A 20,285-nucleotide genomic window follows, 5' to 3' on the forward strand; every position below is an offset into this window, starting at 1 on the left:
TGCGCTGGGCTATGCCATGCCGGGCTGGGCTGCGCTACCCTGGGCTATGCTGGGCTGGGCTGGGCTGCTCCGCTCTACAAGGCATCCCCGTCATTGCTCAGCGCCCAGCAGGCTGCTCCTGCAAAGCTGGAGGCATCTCTTTAATAAAAACTCCAGGTTAAAAGATGCTGAAAAGCAGGATTAACAAATGCGGAGAAGCTCCAAGCTTCCTGCCAGGCAGGAACATAAATACGGTTTGTGTTTCGTGATACTGCAGTCCTTTTGTGTACATACAGGGAAAATTAATACATCTCTAACAGTCCCCTTATTATAGAGAGTTGTGCCAGCTTATTTCCAAGGACTAAGACAAGCTTTTATGTCTCCTCTTTGCCCACACAGCTAACTTGCTAAGGTATATGGCATTGGCAGCCATATCACTTCTGAACTGGGATAGGGTGACTGCTGATGATGAGAAATGCTAGGCCATAGATCATAATTTCAGGCCAAAGTCTATATAGTTCAGAGTAGTTTATTGTGGTTTTAATTAGTTGTTTTAATAATTAAGTACATATTATTGAAAAGAATTTCTATATCATATTAAGTGGCTGTACAAGGATGTAAACTGATATGAAAACTATTTTATTATAAAACTTGATGTCTAAAACAAGGTAGGGTCTTTCACAATCCCTTTTCCTATTCAAAGTGCGCTTACCTGATTGCCAGCTAACGAGTCTCTATATCAGATTGCAGCTGCTCACAGTGAACTCAGACCGTGAAAAAAGAGAATAAGGAAGATTCTCGTTCTCCCAAATGGATCTCTTAAGCATGCAGCTGATGGGTTGCCAGCAGAATGCTAGCTGCTACATCCAATCAAAGCACTCATACTGCTTTGATTTTTGACAAGTTCAGCTCTTGATTGAGTTCAGCGGCCCTGCACCCACAAGGCTATGGCTGAGAACTGCAATACAAATACAGAGAAAAAGCGATTCTTTCTGGCTGCTTTAAAAAATTCTTGATCGACTAAAATTATTGTTTTATTCTTACATCTTGTTTAACAAGTGCTTGTGAGCGCTTTTTTTAGGTTGAAATTTCCTGTCAGAGGAAAATGACTGTTAAGTTCTGCTGCTCATTTTGAATGCAGAAAGAAAAAAACCTCTGAGCCTTATTTGTTTTCTGGGATGCACTCTGAACTCCTCCCATATGAAATAGGCATAACTAACCAGTGAGAACCTGCCCCACTGGGGCTTCTGATTTGTTTTGCTGTGTTTGGATAAAGTTTTTAAAGGCTTTTTCTAGCATAGGAGAGACATGATATATTGACTCAATTTGAAAATCCTCAGATATTATCACTGCACTCCATCTTGTGGAAGAGGCAACAACATGTTCTAAAATGATCCTGTAGTGGTTTGTTTGACTAACTAAACCCAACAATGTTTGGTTCTTACTGCCAAAGCAAGGAACTATGTATAGCAGTGGATACAAGAAGTTGTTTGATTCTCAGTCTGCCTAATTGTACCCAATGGGTTTGTGTAAATGTCCCTTGGTTTAGGTATGAGCTTCACATCATCATCTTTGTTTTGGAAAGGAGGTTTAGGAAAGCATTTGAAGAGCCTAAATTGGAAAGAGAAACTAAAACAGTAAAGAATCTGCTTTCTAGGTGAGGTTGCCAGGGAGCACTGAGATTCAAGAGAGATTTGCTGATGGTGATCTGTCGGGATATGTGGCTGGGGTAAAGACTCTACTAAGCAGGATTGCTCTGTAGGGAATGGACTGGCTGGGGTTTTGGTTTTGGTTTGTGTGGGTTTGGTGGTTTCTTGTTACTCCTATATGAAGTACAATAGTCGAGTTGTATCTGGATGCTGTATTAAGGAGCACTATCTGTCTCAACAAGAAAAAGAAGTTATGAGATTCTCTCTGTCCTTCCAAAACTGCCTGTCATGGTTTGTGACCTTTTTTCCTTTTTATCCTTTATGTTCAGTGCTGCTTTGGGAAATCAAAATAGGTATTGAGGCAACAACTATGAACAACAGCAAGGGCATATTCATACATATTTGTGTCTGGCCAGGTGCAGAGAAAATTGAGAAACTTATCTGGATTCACTGCTATAGAAAGGTTAACCTTATAATAGTTGCCCTAGGACAAGCTTGAAGATAAAGCCATTTAACTGCAATGAATAACTTAAAATACAGAGGGCTAGTTATTCCAGCTGTTCCTTGGATTGAAGAAAAAAAGGTATTCTTGAGAAAAGACTGTGGAAAAGCTTAGTCATTCTGACCTAAAGAAACACAGAACAGGAAGAAGTTAGGAAGAAATTGTTTTGTGCAAATGAGGATCCTCTGAATTACCTCACCCCATAAGTGGGTTCCACAGTGAGGCCGAACTTAATTAGTGGCTCTAAACTGTGCTTTTCTTTTCTTTCTTTTTCCCCCTCAGAATTCCTCTCTCTCTTGCAGTAGCAGTAAAGTATGTGCCTCTCTCTGTGATGTAGCATGGAACAGCAATGCTGAATGAAGCACTGGCCTTTTCTGTTTCATTTACTGGGGAGAAGTTCAGACAACTTGCTGTTTGCCAGTATGTTTTACTGCTCCAAACTGTGCTAAGTCTGGTAAAGTAGAATTGATCTAAGTAATGCCCCAGTGCAAACAAGGCCTTGAAGGTGGAGTGTCTCTTTCTGACTGCTATTCTAACAGTGGAGGCTGGTCTCATTTGTTCCTGATGCACTCCTAAAGGCAGAGCATCTTCATTGACTACAGTATTTGTTAGCCTTTTCCAGACTCCTTGGTCATTTTCCTAGAGCAGTGACTCATCACTTCACCACTGCACTGCTTACATGAAATTGTTTTTATTACTAGAATAAAATGCTTATATTAATTCACTTTGTGTGCAAAAGTCAGAATTCCTGAAACAGTCCTCAACTGAAAGCATCCTACCTGAGCATTTTGGCATTATTTAGACTCTTCCTGATTATTCTATTCATATTTATTATATTTAACTCTGTTCAGTGATGATTTTTGTTATAGTGTATGAAAACTTGGAGGAATAGGTCCAACCTTTCTGTGAAATCATTAGTCTCATTGGAGAGGAAATCAGGACATAGCATGACTGCTCTTTGTGTTACAGAGCAGGCCAAAGAGTCATGTTGGGGCAGGGAAGACTTGAAACGTAGGAAAACTGAAGAGTCTGCTTTTTCAAAGCATTGAACATGGATGAGAAAATGATGTAGTTAGGGTTTGTTTGGTTTTTTTTTCCTAACAGTAGCAAGAAAACATGTAGATGAACATAACAAAAGTGAGATGTTGAAAGCTTTTATATTTGCACTTAATTTATTAAGCAGTTAATTGTATACAATTCCAATAGAGTCTTGAGTTTCAAGGCTGCCTCTGAACTCCATGCCCTGAAGAAAATAAAGATTTCAAAACATAGTTTCTGGTTTATCCAACATTTAAAAACCCTTATCATCCTTTCTGCCTGTTTTTTCTATGTAATAGAATGAATTTGAAGCTATGACAATGAAGGAACAGTACTGAGGTCTGACCTCGGTGGATTTATTCAAGTGCTTGAAGTTACACAAGTATTTTGCTCAGTTTACCACAGTAACTGGTGTGAGGTAAGAAAGACTGGATGAGTTAAGGACTGTAGTGGAAAAACAGGCTGCTATTTTGAAATGGAAATTTGTGACACTGATCTGAGAATTGGTGCAGAAGGCTTGTGAATTGGAGCCGAGTTTGAAATGTAGCATGAAAATGCTTTCACACCTTTCTCTAGAAAAATGAAATCCTCTAGAGACGTGTTTACAGTGGAGCAAATATCAACTAGTCATTTCCTCACAGCTTCAGTACTTTGTTTTCTATCCTGTTTTCATTCTGAGGGAAAAAGAGAAAGCATGTCAGCAAAATTTATGTCATTGCCAAGCAAATATGAGATAATTTAGTATATAATTTCTGGTGTTGCGCATTCAGTCTCTTTTGTCCTCTTTTGGTAATCTGACTACTATTGAAGTAATTCCTCTTTTATTTCTCATAGCAAAGATGAAAAGCTGGTCAAGAAACCTCTTAAATTCACCTGCCTTTCAAAAGCCATTTGCTGCTTCAGTTGCTACTGTTTGCCTTTGAAGCAAGATAAATGAAAGCTGTGTTGCATCTCTGCACTATCCACATCAACATGAAAAAAATGTTTGGGAAAATTCAGCATTCACTTTCTGGTCTATAAGATCCTGAAGTGTCTGGGCTGTAACTTAAGTCCTTCAGCAATTAGAATAATTTAGGAAGCTTGTGAAAGTGAAGGACATGGCACAGAACAGTCTCCAATGTGATATTTTTTTTCTAAAGCTCAGTTGAGAGAACAATGTATCTTCATCCCTTGTCCCAGTTTCAAAAAAGGGAAGGACACTTATAACACTTCTCCTCGTTTGGACTCTTCCACAATAGAACAACCAACCTTGCCTTGTAGTTAATATGCTGGACACTTCCAGGTATTTTTGATCTCAGCAGGGAGGGTATGTCGAGTATTTTTGAAATTGCTATCTCTTTTTAATAGGACATTTGTTTCATTTTGTTCTATAATGCAGGAAGCAGGGGCAAAAAAATCTTGATACATAGATTTCTTAGAGAGGAACAACAAACTTCTGACCATGCTCTCTGCCCTTTCCTCCTTCCAGTTTAGTGTTTCTTGTGCTCCCACGCAGAGAGTGTAATAAAAGAAATGTAGTCTTGCCCCCATCCCAATCCCAGCTGTGCCTGTTATTGGAATTTTGCTATTCCGTCACGTCAGCTTCAATTTATATCTACTCCAGTTACTTTATATGATTTTCAGTAGAATCTTTATGGTACATATTGGTTGGGTTTGTTTTTTTTCAAAATTATTTTTACTGATTATATAGGAATTAAAATAAAGAATCTTTGTTTTTCAGCAAATGCTTTGGGATCCTTACATTATAGTCTGGTGAAACTAGCTAGAATGACTTTCTAGTGTCTTCATACAGGAAACTATCTACAGTGCAGTGTCTGAACACATCCAGTGTTTTGTGCAACTACATTCTCTAACATAAGGATAACACAACAGGACTTCTGCCACAAGCACCTTTCTTTGGTGGTGTCATAAATTTGGTATTTCAAAATTTAATTCTGTGCATCATGTTAGAATGGTTGCCATTCATTCATCATTAAATTTGACTTTTGATAGATAGTATAAATCAAGATGGACAACATAGATGGTATTTATTAGCAAAAAGTTAATTTCTTTTTGTACAAAACTAAAAGCAATGCCCCATGAACTTAATGTTATGAAGAGATCCCTATAATAAAACACATTTCTGAACTGCTAACCAATGAAAAATGCTTCACAGATCCTCCAATTATATGAAAATAATGGTGAAAAACTCATTTATCATTGAAAAAAGTGCATTACATTAAGTAAGGTAAACAATTTGCCACTGAGAAATACCTATGTTGGAAACACCTTCTCTGAATAGGCAGTTAACTTCAGCAAAGAAGGAACATAAAATAGTTTAAAACAACATTTTCTATTCAGTCAATTTGATAAGAATATAAAAATTTTACTGTGGTATTGCACAAAATTTTCAGTTCTCTCTTTAAAAATGTTACTACCCTATTTTAATTGCACCTGGCATTAGCTTAGTTTTCAAATTCTTTTTAAATACACTTTGTCCTAAATTTGTCTTACCATTTTCAGAACACTCTAGGAACTTGAGTGACTTTCACCTCTGGAGGCCTTTACAATTCACACTCCTCAGAGAGAAAGATGATGAACATACATGAACACAGGAAATGGCCCACTGGGTTGGACTGTGGATTTTTTTTTTTTTGGTCTTAGACAGTGGCAAGAGACCCTAGTGCACATCAAGTGCCTTGAGTGTACATCAAATGAGGCAGGCAGCCACCTCTCCTCCCGAAATGCCCATTGAAGTTCCAGCTGCACTTTTTACTCTGAATTTTTGATTTAGATGCTACCTAACCAAGACCCTTTCAAGTTGCAGGATCTCCCCTTCACGATCTTCCAGGCCATGGCCGTGTTGGCTGTTCATGTCACCAAAAGAGGGAAGCTTGATGAGGGGAACCCAGTGACAGTGGGACCTGTGTTCATTCATTCCATAATCTTCCCACATCTCCAGTCTGAGCATCACTGGGCAGCATCCACCTGCTCCTTGGTTAACCTTCACGAAGTGATGGGGGATGTCTGGGCTTCTCTGCTTCATGTCCTGCTCCAATTCGCTGTCTTCATATTTCCAGTCCTTCCTCTTCGCTTTCTATCATCTGTTGTTTGTTGTTGTTCAATTTTTTCCCCTTGTTTTTTGCCCAAAGCCCTTTCCCTCCCTTGGGAGTCTTCAAGGTTTTGTTAATACATACCTAACCAGAAAAGCAAATAGAAACAGCAGCAGTAGGAGAAACTATTTATAGAGTGCACACAGGCTTGGCTACCTTCTTCAAACTGTATTCTTTGTACTCTGCTAGATTTCATGGCTCTTAAGAAGATAAATCGTTGCCTAGTCCTTTCACTATCAATTTTTTGGACTTTTTGTACATGAACTTATTCAGTGCCTGTCTGAACCTGTTGTTTGGATCTGCTTCCACAACTCCTTCGGCAGCAAGTCCAGAAATAGACTACCACTGTGTAATGTGCTTTTTTACCTGTTTTAATTTAATTCCACCAAATGAGACAAATTTGATGAAAAATGGTTCTATGTTTATCTTTTCAGCCACCCTCATGATTTCATAAAGCTCACTACAGCACTTGTGGTCGAAAACTTATAGTCTGATCTCATAAAACAGCCACTCCCTTTAATCCCTTTAATAATCTCAGTTGTTTGCTATGTATCTTCCCTAACTTTATCATGTCTTATTCCAGATACTAAGACCAAAACTGTATAGAGCATTCAAAATGTGGATACAATAGAGTTGCATTAGAGTTGAGGCAAAATGATGCTTTCTCACCACCATTTCAGATTATGCCAAACACTGTTTTTTGCTGCTTGTTTGAATGCTACTGCAAATTCACAGAGGGATTTCAGAGAATCTCAGACTTAATAATTCTAACACATTTCTCTTCTGAGTTGTATCTAGTCAGTGGATCGGGAAGTGCTGTGTGACAACTTGTGTGCTTCAGAGAAAGCCAGTTAAATAGTGTTGTTAAATTTTAGAAGTGTTGTTAACAATACAGGTCTAGAATCTCTTTCTGAATCCTGTGAATGATTACTTTTACCATTTTTCATATAATGTTTGAATATGTCTATTGGTCCCAGTGCTGTAGGTCTTCGAAAGGAACAGCTCTACCTGGAGTGAAGTGGAATTCTGATTTAGATAAGCTCAAACATATCTTTGGTGTAAAGCAGATGAGGTGAAACACTGTAGATCTTAGCTAGGGAGACAGCAGAGAGAGCAAATTAGAGTTATCTTTGGGTTGGTACCTGAGTCCTATGATAGAAAAGCCAGCTGCTTCTTTTGTGGTTAGTGATCTCCATGCTGAGTACAAAAGGAGGAGGGGAATGTGTTCTCCTTAAACATCGGTGAAAATTTCATAGGTTTTAGTTTATTTTCTTAATTTAATTTCTAATTTTTAGATGCATAAATGCCAAAAGTGAACAGTTAGAAGTTTTTTTATGAGACTTTATGACATTGAGCTGATTGTGTACATGTGCAGACATCCCTTATATGAGGCACTCTTTGACTTGAAGAACTTGAACTAGCGCTCAAACAAACAGGTACTGGCTAAGGAAAGAATTTTTTTCTTAGCCATTTTACATAGAGAAGTAATGGCTACCTAGCAGTCAGAATTTTCCATATTACATTTTGCTTGGCACATTAGTTCTTACCTATTCAGTATCTACATAAAACAATAACATAGGACATCTGTAAAGGCAATTGCAGAAACAGATAGCAGACTATTCTTTTATAAGGTTCTTTGCTGTTTTAAAAATCCAGATATTTAAAGTCCATTTTATAGCAAATAAAAGAAGGTGCTATCTGTTTTTTAGGGGGGAGTGTTGTAAAATATCCAAAGAATAAGTAAAATATCCATTTAAAAATGAATAATTTCACACTGTTCTTATGAATGCTGATTACTGGGGTGGAAAAGGTTGTTAATGATCAGCAACCCCTTTCTATTTTTGCCTTCAAATAAATGAGCTGATGCCAGATCTGATTTTTTTTGAATGCAGGAAGGAGGTGGTTACAGCAAAGTTGTGTTTTAACTGAAAAATTTGATAAAGCCATACTTTTTTCAATTTCAGATCATGTTTACTGAAGCATATTTCTCCTGATTGCTCTATATAAAGTTCTTTCTTATGTTATGATTGATGCCTCTAAATACACAGGCAGTGAGATGGCAATCACCAAGAAGGCAGAAGAGCTATGAATAAATTTAGGGTTGAAATTCAGAACATTTCTAATCATCAGAAGAATCAGATTCTGGAACAGTTTTTCAAGAGAAGTCATGGTGGGATGAACTCTTTTCAGTACAAGATGACATCTGTGATTTCCAGCTCTGCCAATTTAATCAGAAGACTGTAACACAGCCTGGAGCCTTTATTTCTTGTGCAGAACCAAAAAAAAAAAAAAAAAAAAAGCCTGAATTCTACAGTGTGGGCATCTTACTGTCTATGTGGGGACATAGCTACAACTCTGTTCTAAAGATTAAAAGGAGAAAAACTATGTTCTGCTCTGCTACACCTTGCTTGTGCAGGCAGTGAGCTGTTACTGAGCTGTGGAGTTATGTAAAATAACTTTTGTGAAAGCATCTGTGGAAGTTTTAGACATGACTGCTTCCCTGCTGGAGGGCACTGTCATCAGAGCTGAGCCAGTAGAAAGGCTTGTACAAATGTTTCTTATTTTCTTCAGCAAAAGGTCAGCCAAGATTAGTTCAAAATACGATAAACAATAGGTTAAATGACACCAGCTGACTTTGTGCAGAAGTAGATTAGGATGCCCACAAAGGCCATTCCACAACAGAGCTCCAGAGGCAAACAAGGACAGCAACAGCTTCTGCCATTTCTGTGGTGACTGACACAGCTCAGTCACTATATCTATGCAACCAGTTATTTCTGCTGCAATCTGAGTTATAGTCTCCATGCAGCGAGGACTTTGAAGTATCAGGCTTGTAACATTTCTGGACAGGTTGAAAACACTTTGCTTCCAGATTTATGCATTCTCTGATGTTTTCCTCTGGTGCACTAAGAAACGCCTGATAGACTCAGGGAAAAATCAATGGACAATACAGACTTGTGCTTGGTTTCATGCTGCCCTGATGCCTGTTTCTTCTTGGCCTGTTTGGATGTCTCTGTACCACACTGCTGGTCCTTGCACGTTCTGAAATGCTGCTGAATGAGTGTTTGACACCTTGACCAATGAATGTCTCATTCTGGTGAGTCACTCAGGAAGCTACCACAGAGCATTAGTGTGGAACTCAGGCTTGGCACATTTTAGCCCAGTGTATTCTTTTTAAGAGTCATCAGTAGATGCTTACAGGAGCAGCATGAGAAACATGTACCAAATGATTACATCTGCTTTCCAGCAGTGAGTGATTTATGGGCTTTTAAAATCACTTGTTCTTCCTAGGTGTTGCATCCCAGCTTCTGTGTTTAACAACTACATGCGAACTTGTGATTCAGTGTTTGTTTTTTGGGTGTGTTTTTTCACTTTTTTAAATTTACTAATACTTTTGACCTCCGTAACGACACATGGCACTAAGTTCCACAGTTTAATTATACCTTAAAAGAAGGACTGGCTTGCAAGACTTACAATGCCCTGCAGCTACACATTCCTCTAAGCCTGTTTGCAATTTTAGTGCCCTCATTGCAAAGTTCCAGCCTACAGGGACACATACAGAAACTAGAAATAGAAAAGATGTATCATATCATAGTGTTAGCTCGCCCTTAATAGAAAATGTTTCAGTCACAGCTTGACATGATAACATCAGTGTACTTAAAAGATACAGCAGGTCTCTGAACAATCTGCAGGGTGTGAAAACAAAATGACTTCTACAGCCCCCAGGGTGTTTATTTCTCAACAGAATGAACGGGGCAAGATTCATTCTAGAGCTACTGGAGCATCTCTTATGGAGTAGTTGATATTTTGAGTAGGTTTGTCATTTTCCTGGCAATTGTAGTTCTAGAGGTATTCTTCAACAGTTGCTAGACTAATATTGTCTGCATTTCCTTTTACACATAATGCAGAGATGACATGGTTAAATTAATAACAGTTTGTAAATGTCTTCATAGAGAATATAGTTGGGTTTCCATACTGGAAACATTTTTTTCAGGAAGAGGCAATAAATAGTTGAAAGTTTACCGTAAGCAGCTGGTCCAGAAGCTCAGTCTTAAACATGAAGGTAGCGACTCACTGTGGCCATTTCAAAAGATTATGCAGGATTGTCTCTCACTTGAAATTGTTTGATGAATAGTATTTTGGGGTTTTTTTTCCCCCAAGTTTCTCTATTTCAAAGAAATAAGAAATTAAGGAAGCATTACATCACTTTATTTTAGATCACATTAGAGTATCATAGGGGTTATGTCTAAGATTATATAAAATATGAAATAAGAATAAAGGAAGAACTCAGAATAACCATAAACCATTGAAAACTACAATTTCCTCTGCAATAATTCAGAAGAAATAAAGATCAGTTAGTTTAAACAAAAACTCCTTTGGTTATCCACTGGCTTTTCCTAACTAACAACAACAACACTGCAGATTTATATAATAGTTTTATTTAGTGGCAGTGCAAAGTGGTATACAGATTATATATGGCAATATTTTATGCATCTTTTAAAAGCAATCTCTTCCTGAGTAGAAAAATTGTAATTTTTCTCTGTCAACAATAGTAAACTGTATTCTGGATCAAGAGTCTGTTTTTCCTGTATCTGGATAGTTCCATCTATAGGCAAAATGCATGAGCTACTGTCTGTTTTCCTCTTCTCAGAAAATGATAAGAAACAAATGCTTAAGAAAATGCGTAACTTATGCTAGAATACCTTTGTCCAAGCCAATCCTCAATATCTGATTAGTTTAGCATGGATTTTCCATTAACCCAGCTCTTTTTTCTGAAAGAGAAAAAATATATTTTTTTACCCAAGAAGTTTTAAATCCTCCAGTCCCACTAGTGGATAATAGGTTTTATTTCTCTTTTTTAAATGGCAGTGTCTAAGCCTTATGATTGCAGAGAAAATTTTATAAATCTGCAGCAAAGGTTCAGGAATTGTAAATCAAATAAACCCTAGAAAGCCCATACTTCTTTTAAAATTTCTTGATGCTTGAGGGCAGTAATATGATTCTTGGCAACTGGGATACAAGACTTTTCTGGGCACTGATAATATTTTAATTCTTACCTCTTTGTAGCCTTTTGTTGTAATGAGAAATAATTTAGATTGCATTTTAGCCTCACTCTGTATCCCAACAAACTCATAAAATTTATGTGACTCCCAAGTGAAGATGCTATTTATTTTCAAAGTTATGTCCTTTTTTTCAGAGTGCCCTCAATTAATGGGAACATTCATTGGTATGCTGAACAAGGACACCAAGTTTGTATAGCAGATAGAATTTTGTAAAACTCAGTAATCGATCACATCACCTGCCTTGAGTTTATTTTACCTAGATAGACTTGAAATGCCATACCTATTTCAATTAGCACACTACATACTATTGTTAGGTTTTAAACCAGGTACAGGTTTGTAATATCTGAGAATATATGTAGCAAGAAGGATAAGTTGCCAATTTGTACTTAGCTGAACAGAAAATTGACAAAATTCGATGCAGGGCAGTTGTGTAAAAGACCTCAATTCTCAAAGCACACTTTAGGCTTTCTATATGACTTTTAATCTTTATAAGTGGCTCTAATTATATACCTTTCTAACTGAAGCAAGCCTTCCAGACTGAACATGCATGGAGTCCACCTACTAGGCATATGGGGATTGTGCATTGGTTTTGGGGAACAAATGGCATGAACCACTAGCATCATCTCAGTAAGTTTTTGAAGTCTGTTCAAACCTGCCCTTCTCCATCCCCACTGAGAATTCACATAGTTAAAAATAGCATAATGGTTTTATTCAATATTCGTTTTGGTTGGGGTTTTTCTTAATACTAAACATTAGTTTTCAGTGTAATTCTGTTCCAGGTGTTTGTGCTCTACAAAAGGTTTTTGTTTCTAAGTACATGTTCTGCTATGGTAATTATCCCTCCTGCACTGTAATTCGAGCTTGAAAGTTGATTTATTCTCCATGTGTTCTTTGTAGAATTAAATGTGTCGCCTTTGTAACTGACTTGCATCTGACAAAGCTGATCTAAACAGTTGCAGAAATGTCTCATTGCCTTCACAGTTATGAGCCCAATTAACTTGTCAACGTTTTCCAACAGTTATTTACTACAGATTTACCATATTTCTAATCAGCTACAGAGGCAGGAGAAAGAAGGACAATTAGAGTAGGGAATGTCTTTCCTTGCAGTTTTCTAGTAACAAGTGTAACTGGGAGCCTCATTTCACAAGTATTTTAGGATATGTAGAAGTTGGAAATGGTGATGGGTCAGAAAATCACAAAGAGGTTTTTTCACTGAATGTGATCTCACTCTGAAGCCTACTGAAATTAGTTTTTGTACTAATAATTATTTCATCTACAGACACATTTAAAAATGAGATTACCCCATCTGTCTTAGCAAACTTAGTAAGCCATCTCTGTTCATCATATGCTGAGAACACCACAGCTGCATGGAAAAGGTGAAAATTCAGAGCAAAATGCTAACATTGGCCATTATTCTGATAGCATTCATTCCTTTCATAATTTGCTTCTTTGCATATATGCTGTATCACCCAAACTAAATTTCTGATAGGGAAGTATCACAGTGGAAGTTTTGTGATTTAAATGTAGCTAGGGACAACAAGGTGCCTTGCTAGAGAGTAGGTCACTGTGCATTGCACTTTCTGGAGCTGTTGAAAGGTGTGAAGATCAGAAGCTGTTGATCTAGCCTGACACCTTCACAATAAACACTGTGTTCAAAACACCTTCATTCTTTCATGAGACTACAAACAACTATTCCCTTTGAGGGGGCACTGCCCACATACTGGGGATCTTTTTTTCTTCACCTCAACCATCACAGCAGTAAGCATGCCCTCCTGGCAGTGTAGCAGGAGGCAGCGGCAGCAGTGGTGGCTGCTGGAGGTTCCCAGCAGCCTCTTCAAGGCCTTCAGCCCATCACCACCTGCTAGTGACATGGTGGCACCGTGGTGGTGGTGGTGCCAGGTGGAATTGTACAATCCATTCACTGTCAGGTTACATCATAACCTGCAATGTGCAACAGGTTCAGTGCTCTTTGACAAAAGACTTCTCTGTGTGGGTGTTTATTGTCAAACTTTGCTGAGGTGTGAGGAGATGCTTTTAGGTCTGGGAAAATATGTATTGTGTTCAAAAATGAAATCATGTTCATCTGTCCATAGATCAAGTTGCAATTTTGGTTTTAAGATGCCTAAGATATGTATGTATGTAATGCATATATATGTATTATATATGTAATGCATATAAAACTAAAGTTTTTTCTTTTTCAAGAGGGCGCTGTGGCTGAGTGGAAACCATGGTAACTACAGTGGCATATGCTGATACCTTGCTCCTGAGTGATAAAAATGCACATAGAATAGCTTTTGTGCTTAGCAACAAAACCTAATCAACTGAGTTTTCAAATATCTCCCTCCAGCCCTCTGTTGCTGCTGCCATCCTTGTCCCATGCAGCATGTATGCCTAGGCTGCGTGCTTTCATGTTCACTAATCCTTTAGGCATGCAATAGGCAGCACAAAATACATTTCACACAAAAGAAAACAATTCATTCTTGTTGGCCATTACTTTAGAAGAATACACAACTCAGATCTTCTTCCCTGTAGAGCTGTTGTGAAGTATGACTCATCCTTGCCCAACATGTTGGATGTTCACTTTAATTAGAATATGTGCATCTGAAGATTGTTCTAAACACTTGCAGTTAATAGCAAATTACTCCCTGGTATGCAATGGGAAGTATAAGCAATTTTAATACTTTAATACATTAAGCTGTACATTTTAAGTCATGTTAGGGCAGCACACTGACAGAAACTAATTAGGGAAATTAATTAGCATACATTGGCTGCCATACAAATCACATTGGCATGAAAAATTGGAATAATGCAAATTGTATTCCACAGTGATGATCTCAAATATTTTCTAAACTAAATATTATTGCACAAATTTTTGATATCTACCCTGTGTGGCAAATGTGGATAAAGATCCAATTTATGTATAATAATGAGAGAAAAGAGATAAAGTATTGCTACTTTCTAGCTGTTGATGGTACACGTGAAATAGGTTAACCTTCATAGAATCATAGAACAGTTTGGGTTGGAAATGACCTTTAAAGGTCATTTTTCCCAACCCCTTTGAAATGAGTAGAGATGTCTTCAACGGGATCATGTTGCTCAGAGCCCCATCCAAGTTGACCTTCACTGTTTCCAGAGATGGGGCATCTGCCACCTCTCTGGGCAACCTGCTCCAGGGTTTCACTACCCTGGTCATAAAAAAATGATTCCTTATATCTAGTCTATATTGGCCCTCTTTAAATTAAAAGCCATTTCCTCTTATCACCATCTGCCCATGTAAAAAGTCTGTCCTCCTCTTTCTTACAGGTCCTCTTTAAGTATTGAAAGGCACCTTTAAGTTCTCCTCAGAGCCTTGTCTTCTACTGGCTGAACAACTCCAGTCTCTCAGCACTTACTCATTAAGTAATGAGGCTCCAGTCCCCTGATCATCTTCATGGCCCTTCTCTGGACCACTCTACCAGGTCTGTGTCCTTCCTGTGCTGAGGACCCCAGAGCTGGATGCAGTACACTAGGTGGGGCCCCACCAGACTGGAGCAGTGGGGCAGAATCTCCTCTCTTGACCTCCTGGAAACATTTCTTTTTCATTTCACATATAGATGCTTTCCTCTGTACAGGCAGGTGAAATGCCTTTATACGTACTGAGATCTAACCAACCCACACAACACTGTCAGCATCTGACACAGCACAAATTAATGATCCAGAGATTTTACAATCTCTCTCTTGAGAGATGGCAAAAAAGAACAGGAATATTATGTCTTTCCAAATGTAGCTTAGCACTTTGACTAAGCTTAGACTGTTCTCAAAATCTACTAAGAGAATGATAATACCATGTGTTTATGTGTACATGTCTTTCTGTGTTGTGCAGAAATAAATCATATTTGTTTGGAAGTAACATATCTTTTTTTTTCTTTTAAAGTTCACTGCCATTCATTGACTGAGGATGTACAGTGTCAGAGATTTCAAAATGTACCATAATGCTGTATATTGGGTGTTAAAAGGAAGGCTCTAGGGTGTTAGATTAATTGACTTTATTAGGATCATCTGTACTTCAAGAGTGTTCTCACATGGTCAGATCAATAGCACATGATTTCAGCATTATCATGCCTTTTACTACTCAAAGTCTGCACAGCGGGCCACTTCACACTGTCACAAAACAGTATATTTCAATGTTTTTATCTATCAGCTAAAGAACTCCCTGAAGAGCAGAATTGTAACTGAACTAGTCTTATTTCTGAGTTATTTTTAAGACCTAATGGTGGATATTTTTGATTACATGCATCATTTCTGTTGGTGGAAATCTGACCATTTATGTAAATAAATATTCACATATCTAAACTGCAGGACCAGGACTCGAGGTTCTAGCTCATTCCATTCACTCGGTAATGGTGCACCCCTGCACTGGCACAGATTGGGCTTCACCAGTTCTCCCACAGTCATATTGCAGCAGGTGAGAATTTTTTGGCTTTCTTTTATCATTGATCTGAACTTAAGATGAACATCTACCAGAAAGATGAATGTGTGTATGTCACAGGACTATTAAAGAGTCTTCCTGGAGTGATTTTAGTGATATAATGGCAGCAATTCAGTGTCTGCTCCTAAGGCAATGATCAAAAAAATAGAGGTGCCAGTCCCTGAAACCAGATTTCTTCCTCCGTCTGATGTAGACCAGAGGCATTAAGAAACTTGATATTTTTTTTGTGTGGTATCTCTGAGTAAATGTGGGAGAACTTGAAATTAATATATGACTTCACTTGTGCCTATGTATCAATACCATTAAAACATAGAATCAAGGCATTATAACAGTCTATAGCAGACTTGTTTCCAACTATATCATAAAGTTTGGTGCCCTTGAAAAAGAGTAACAACTGCGGATTTTTTAAGTACGCAATAAATGGAAACAATTCCTCTCATAAAGTGATCAGACTGTAATGTGGACCCTGTAACCTTATTATCAAAAATATTACTACAGAGGAGAAGTGTGAGCTTACATATAATTTTTTTACATTACTGTTCATTACATAAGGCAATATTATTTCCATTTGTAAACCACAGCGAAAAAACAGGGATAAGTTCTGTTTGAATTTTTGCTCTTGTTTCCCTGTTCACCCACCTATAGCACTGGCTGCTGCTTTCCAGAGACAAACACATTATCTGGGACTAAGTATTTACAGGGAAAACACGCAAGCTGGCAGGAAGAATGATGGTGTTACTATTGCAGGGATAATCCTTAAATTGTATGTTTGTATTCTGTTGAATGATTTCTTTGTCTTTTAAGTTATATCATAGTACCTTTTCTCTCTAGTCATGTTTTATAGATGAGGCAGTAGAGTTAGTTCCCAGTAGAAACGGGAATTGGAAGAATGACATTCCAAGCAAAGGAGTAAAGAACAGATGGATTGAATCAGGTTTCTTTCCCCATAATTTTTAATATTCTGGTGATGCTGGGAGACGACTGGCCAGGCCTAAGCAATATAGAGTCACTCTTTGTCTTCCACTCTTCCAGCAGAACAACAATGGGCAACAGTCACAAGCTGCAATAGAAAATTCTGCCCAGCTGTAAAGAAATTACTTTTACCTTGAAGACAATTAAGCACTGGAACAGGTTGTCCACATTGTATAATCTTCAGCCTTGGAAGTATTCAAAGCTTGACTACACAAGACAAATTACTCCCTTACAATCTAAATTATTCTCTGATCCTGTGAATTCAAAAATGTTTACAACATTGTACCCAATGTTTTGAGGTAGCAAGTGGTCTGCCTTTTCCCAAAAGAAACACTCCGTTCTTCTTCCAAGATCATTCCTTGTCCCATGAGATCCCAAATGTCTCGATGGCTAACTGCAGTTGACTTGGAGGCTGCCCAGCCACTGTTAAAACTGTCATGTAGGTCCTGCAGCCCTGTAAGACTGCAGTACTCATTATTCTAGTGCTATTGCCTTTGTATAACCTCGATGGACTAAGGACAAGCTCTGAAAGTATTACAGACATAGATGCTCCTAATGATCTGCAATCTTACAAGTAAAATTAAAAAGTGAAGTAGAAATATTATTGCAGCATGGGAAGAGATGCATATATAAAAAAGTATGCCTAGAAAAAGTTGAGACTAATTTCTTCTAACTATGATTTTTTTATTCCTATTCTGTTGCTAGCAAACCTCAGGGAAAAAGAAAAAGATAATATTATTCCTAATGGCAAACCAGAGAAAAACATAGCAGTAAATTAAATAATGTTTTGTATGATGACTTATCTAAGAGCTATGAGGTGAAGTCTCCTTGCAGAACACAGACAAAACAAATTCTCATAGTTTATTCTCATAGTTTACATTTAAGTGAATCCTGGTAAGCCACCTTCCCAAATGATGTAAACAGGTCCCCTGAGATGTCCCTGCATAAATTTAATGATATTCTTATAAATCTCTGAGGGCACTTAAAAGCTTTGCTAACCAACAACATAAAACAAAAATAGGGCCACCTGCAGCATATATCTAGCCTTGCCGGGGCTTTTGGGAAAAGTTTTTTTGCAGAGAGGGGTTATTTGTGAGAATTCAGCAACAAAACCATCTGCCTGTAGCTCCTTCACAGCCTGCAACTTCATTTTTATCTAGTGTATCTAGTGAAGGGATGCACAGATAAGCTGTTTTCTCATCTTTAAACACTGCTTTTTCATCTGAATCTTTAGATAACCACTCTGCAACCATAGAAACAGTTTGACCAATTGAAATGCACACTGGATTTTTATCACTTACGGAATCATTTTTCCTTATCATGAAAATTACTTGAAAACCAGCAGCAAGTGAAGCTAGTTCAGATTCAAGTTGTCTTCCACTTGAAAGAAACCTTTGATCAAGACTGCACAAATGCAACGTATCCATGTCCAGTGCCTGATGTAGAAAGGACATAGCACTTGAAAATCGTTCATGATACATTTTTCAAACCTGACATTAGAATCTATTTATCTACCATTTTCCTCCCTCATTCAGGAAGATGAGATGATCAGTGCAGGGGAAGGCAAAGGAGTTGCTATCATTTTATTAAGAACAAATGATTATTTTAGCAAAGGCATTTCATATTAAAAACTAAAAACAAGGGAAACTGTCATAGAGTCTGGGTTAAATTCAAGACAGAAAGGAGTAATAGCACATCAAAAGCCATATGCATTTTGTATTAATGTGTTCTGCATTTTGACTTTAACTGCATTTAGGTTTTCATCTTTCATTTTCAGAAGTATCTCACAGCTAAGGCAGAGGAAGCAGTTTATATTTCTCAAACTATTGTTTTAAGTTGGAGCAAACTCAAGAGGATTTGAGTAGGTATGGTTTACAGTCAGGTCAGCTTTTGTTTGTGGCTGAGAACTAACTACACTTTTTTGGCAAAATTGAATACCTGATGCTACAGTGCGATGTTGCAGCAAGGGGTGAATTCCGTAATAGCAGCAGAATGACAGAAAACTCAAAATTATGAGGCTAAAAATCCAACAAGGGTTTTCCATAGTGCTGTGTCAGTAAACTGTGGTTTTTCTTTAGGGTATCTTCAAAACATTGAAGTTTCATTGCTTTCTGAAGGCTAGAGAGTTATATATGTCATGAACCCTATTCATCACAAACAGGTATTTATGCTGTTTGTTGAAAGAACAGATGTGGGTTTAGTAGTAACTTCTCAGTTTTTAATCATAGCTATGTGTCCATGGTAAAATTCAAATAATTTTTATTCAAAATGTACACACCAGTACATTTATTTCAAGCAGGTTAAGAAACCATGATTAAATGTCAACCTATTAAGAGAATCACAAGGAAAATGGCTGCTTCTCAAATTGTTACATTAATGAAAACTTTGGAATATAAAAAAGGTTTAATATTGAAGTATTGCATGTGCAGAAGTCAGCTGATAGAATTTATCTTTGTGAAGTGACGACAACTGTGAATTCATTCCCACAAAGGAAATCTTTAACTGGTGACAGCTAATTGAGAAAGGCAGAACACAGTAGGAAATTTATTCCCACTTTCCTCTTCTGTGGAGAAGCAAAGCCAAAAGTGTGGCATTATTTCTTCCTGAGGACATCCTCAGTAGCCTTTTTTACATTGATTCATTGCTATTCAATGCACTTGCTTTCTATTTATTCCAGTTTTGTTGTAGCTTTGGTAGACAGTAAATCAGCCTTGCTCGTTGTACACAATTAATTGCCTATCTGTGAAACAGGACTAGAAACCTGGCAGATTATACTTGTCAACAAAGTAGCGGGGGGAATGGGGGGACTGGATTTAGATAATAGTGCATTCAGTTTGAACTGTTCTTAGAAGTAAATGTCATCTTATACCACCAAACCAAAATATGTTTTTACAATTTAAAAAAAAAGGTTTTACAATATGCTTTTCCAATCCCAGGTCAAATAACTTGGGGATAATACATTTCAAAAAATTCACAAAAGCATTTTCGTACCTCTGTGCATTCAGTTTTTTGCCCCTTAATTGTGCATAAGAAAAACATACCCAGTTTTACTAACACCTTTCCCCAGTAGACATGGCTGATAATAATAGTAAGCTGAATATATGCTGGCTCCAGGCAAAGGGTAGCCACTGATGCTGACAATGGCAAAGATTTTCTCCTCAGTTTTAAATATACCTGTTTTATTTGTTTTCTGCCATGTTAGTCAATTAAAGTGGTTCACAAAGTAGTCTAAAAATTGCCTTAGCTAGCAAAAAGAGGGGCTGGGCTGTAGTGGACTGTAGCACTATGAATAGGGATAGAAGTGATACGGAACAAGCAACACTTCCTTCCCTGAGCAGCGGTGAGCCCTTCCTGTGCCCTGGAGGCTGCAGCCCCTACTACTTCCCCACCTCAGTCCCACCAAGAGGCACTTGAGCCCTGCTGTGTTTGGTGCTCATGAGAGAACTTTATGGTGTAGAGGAATTATGCAACCGAGATCCATGGTTTCCAGCTTTTAGAGGGCATGAAGACTGCTAAGCTATATTC

This window comes from Pithys albifrons, chromosome 2, assembly GCF_047495875.1.
Source record: "Pithys albifrons albifrons isolate INPA30051 chromosome 2, PitAlb_v1, whole genome shotgun sequence".
NCBI lineage: Eukaryota > Metazoa > Chordata > Aves > Passeriformes > Thamnophilidae > Pithys > Pithys albifrons.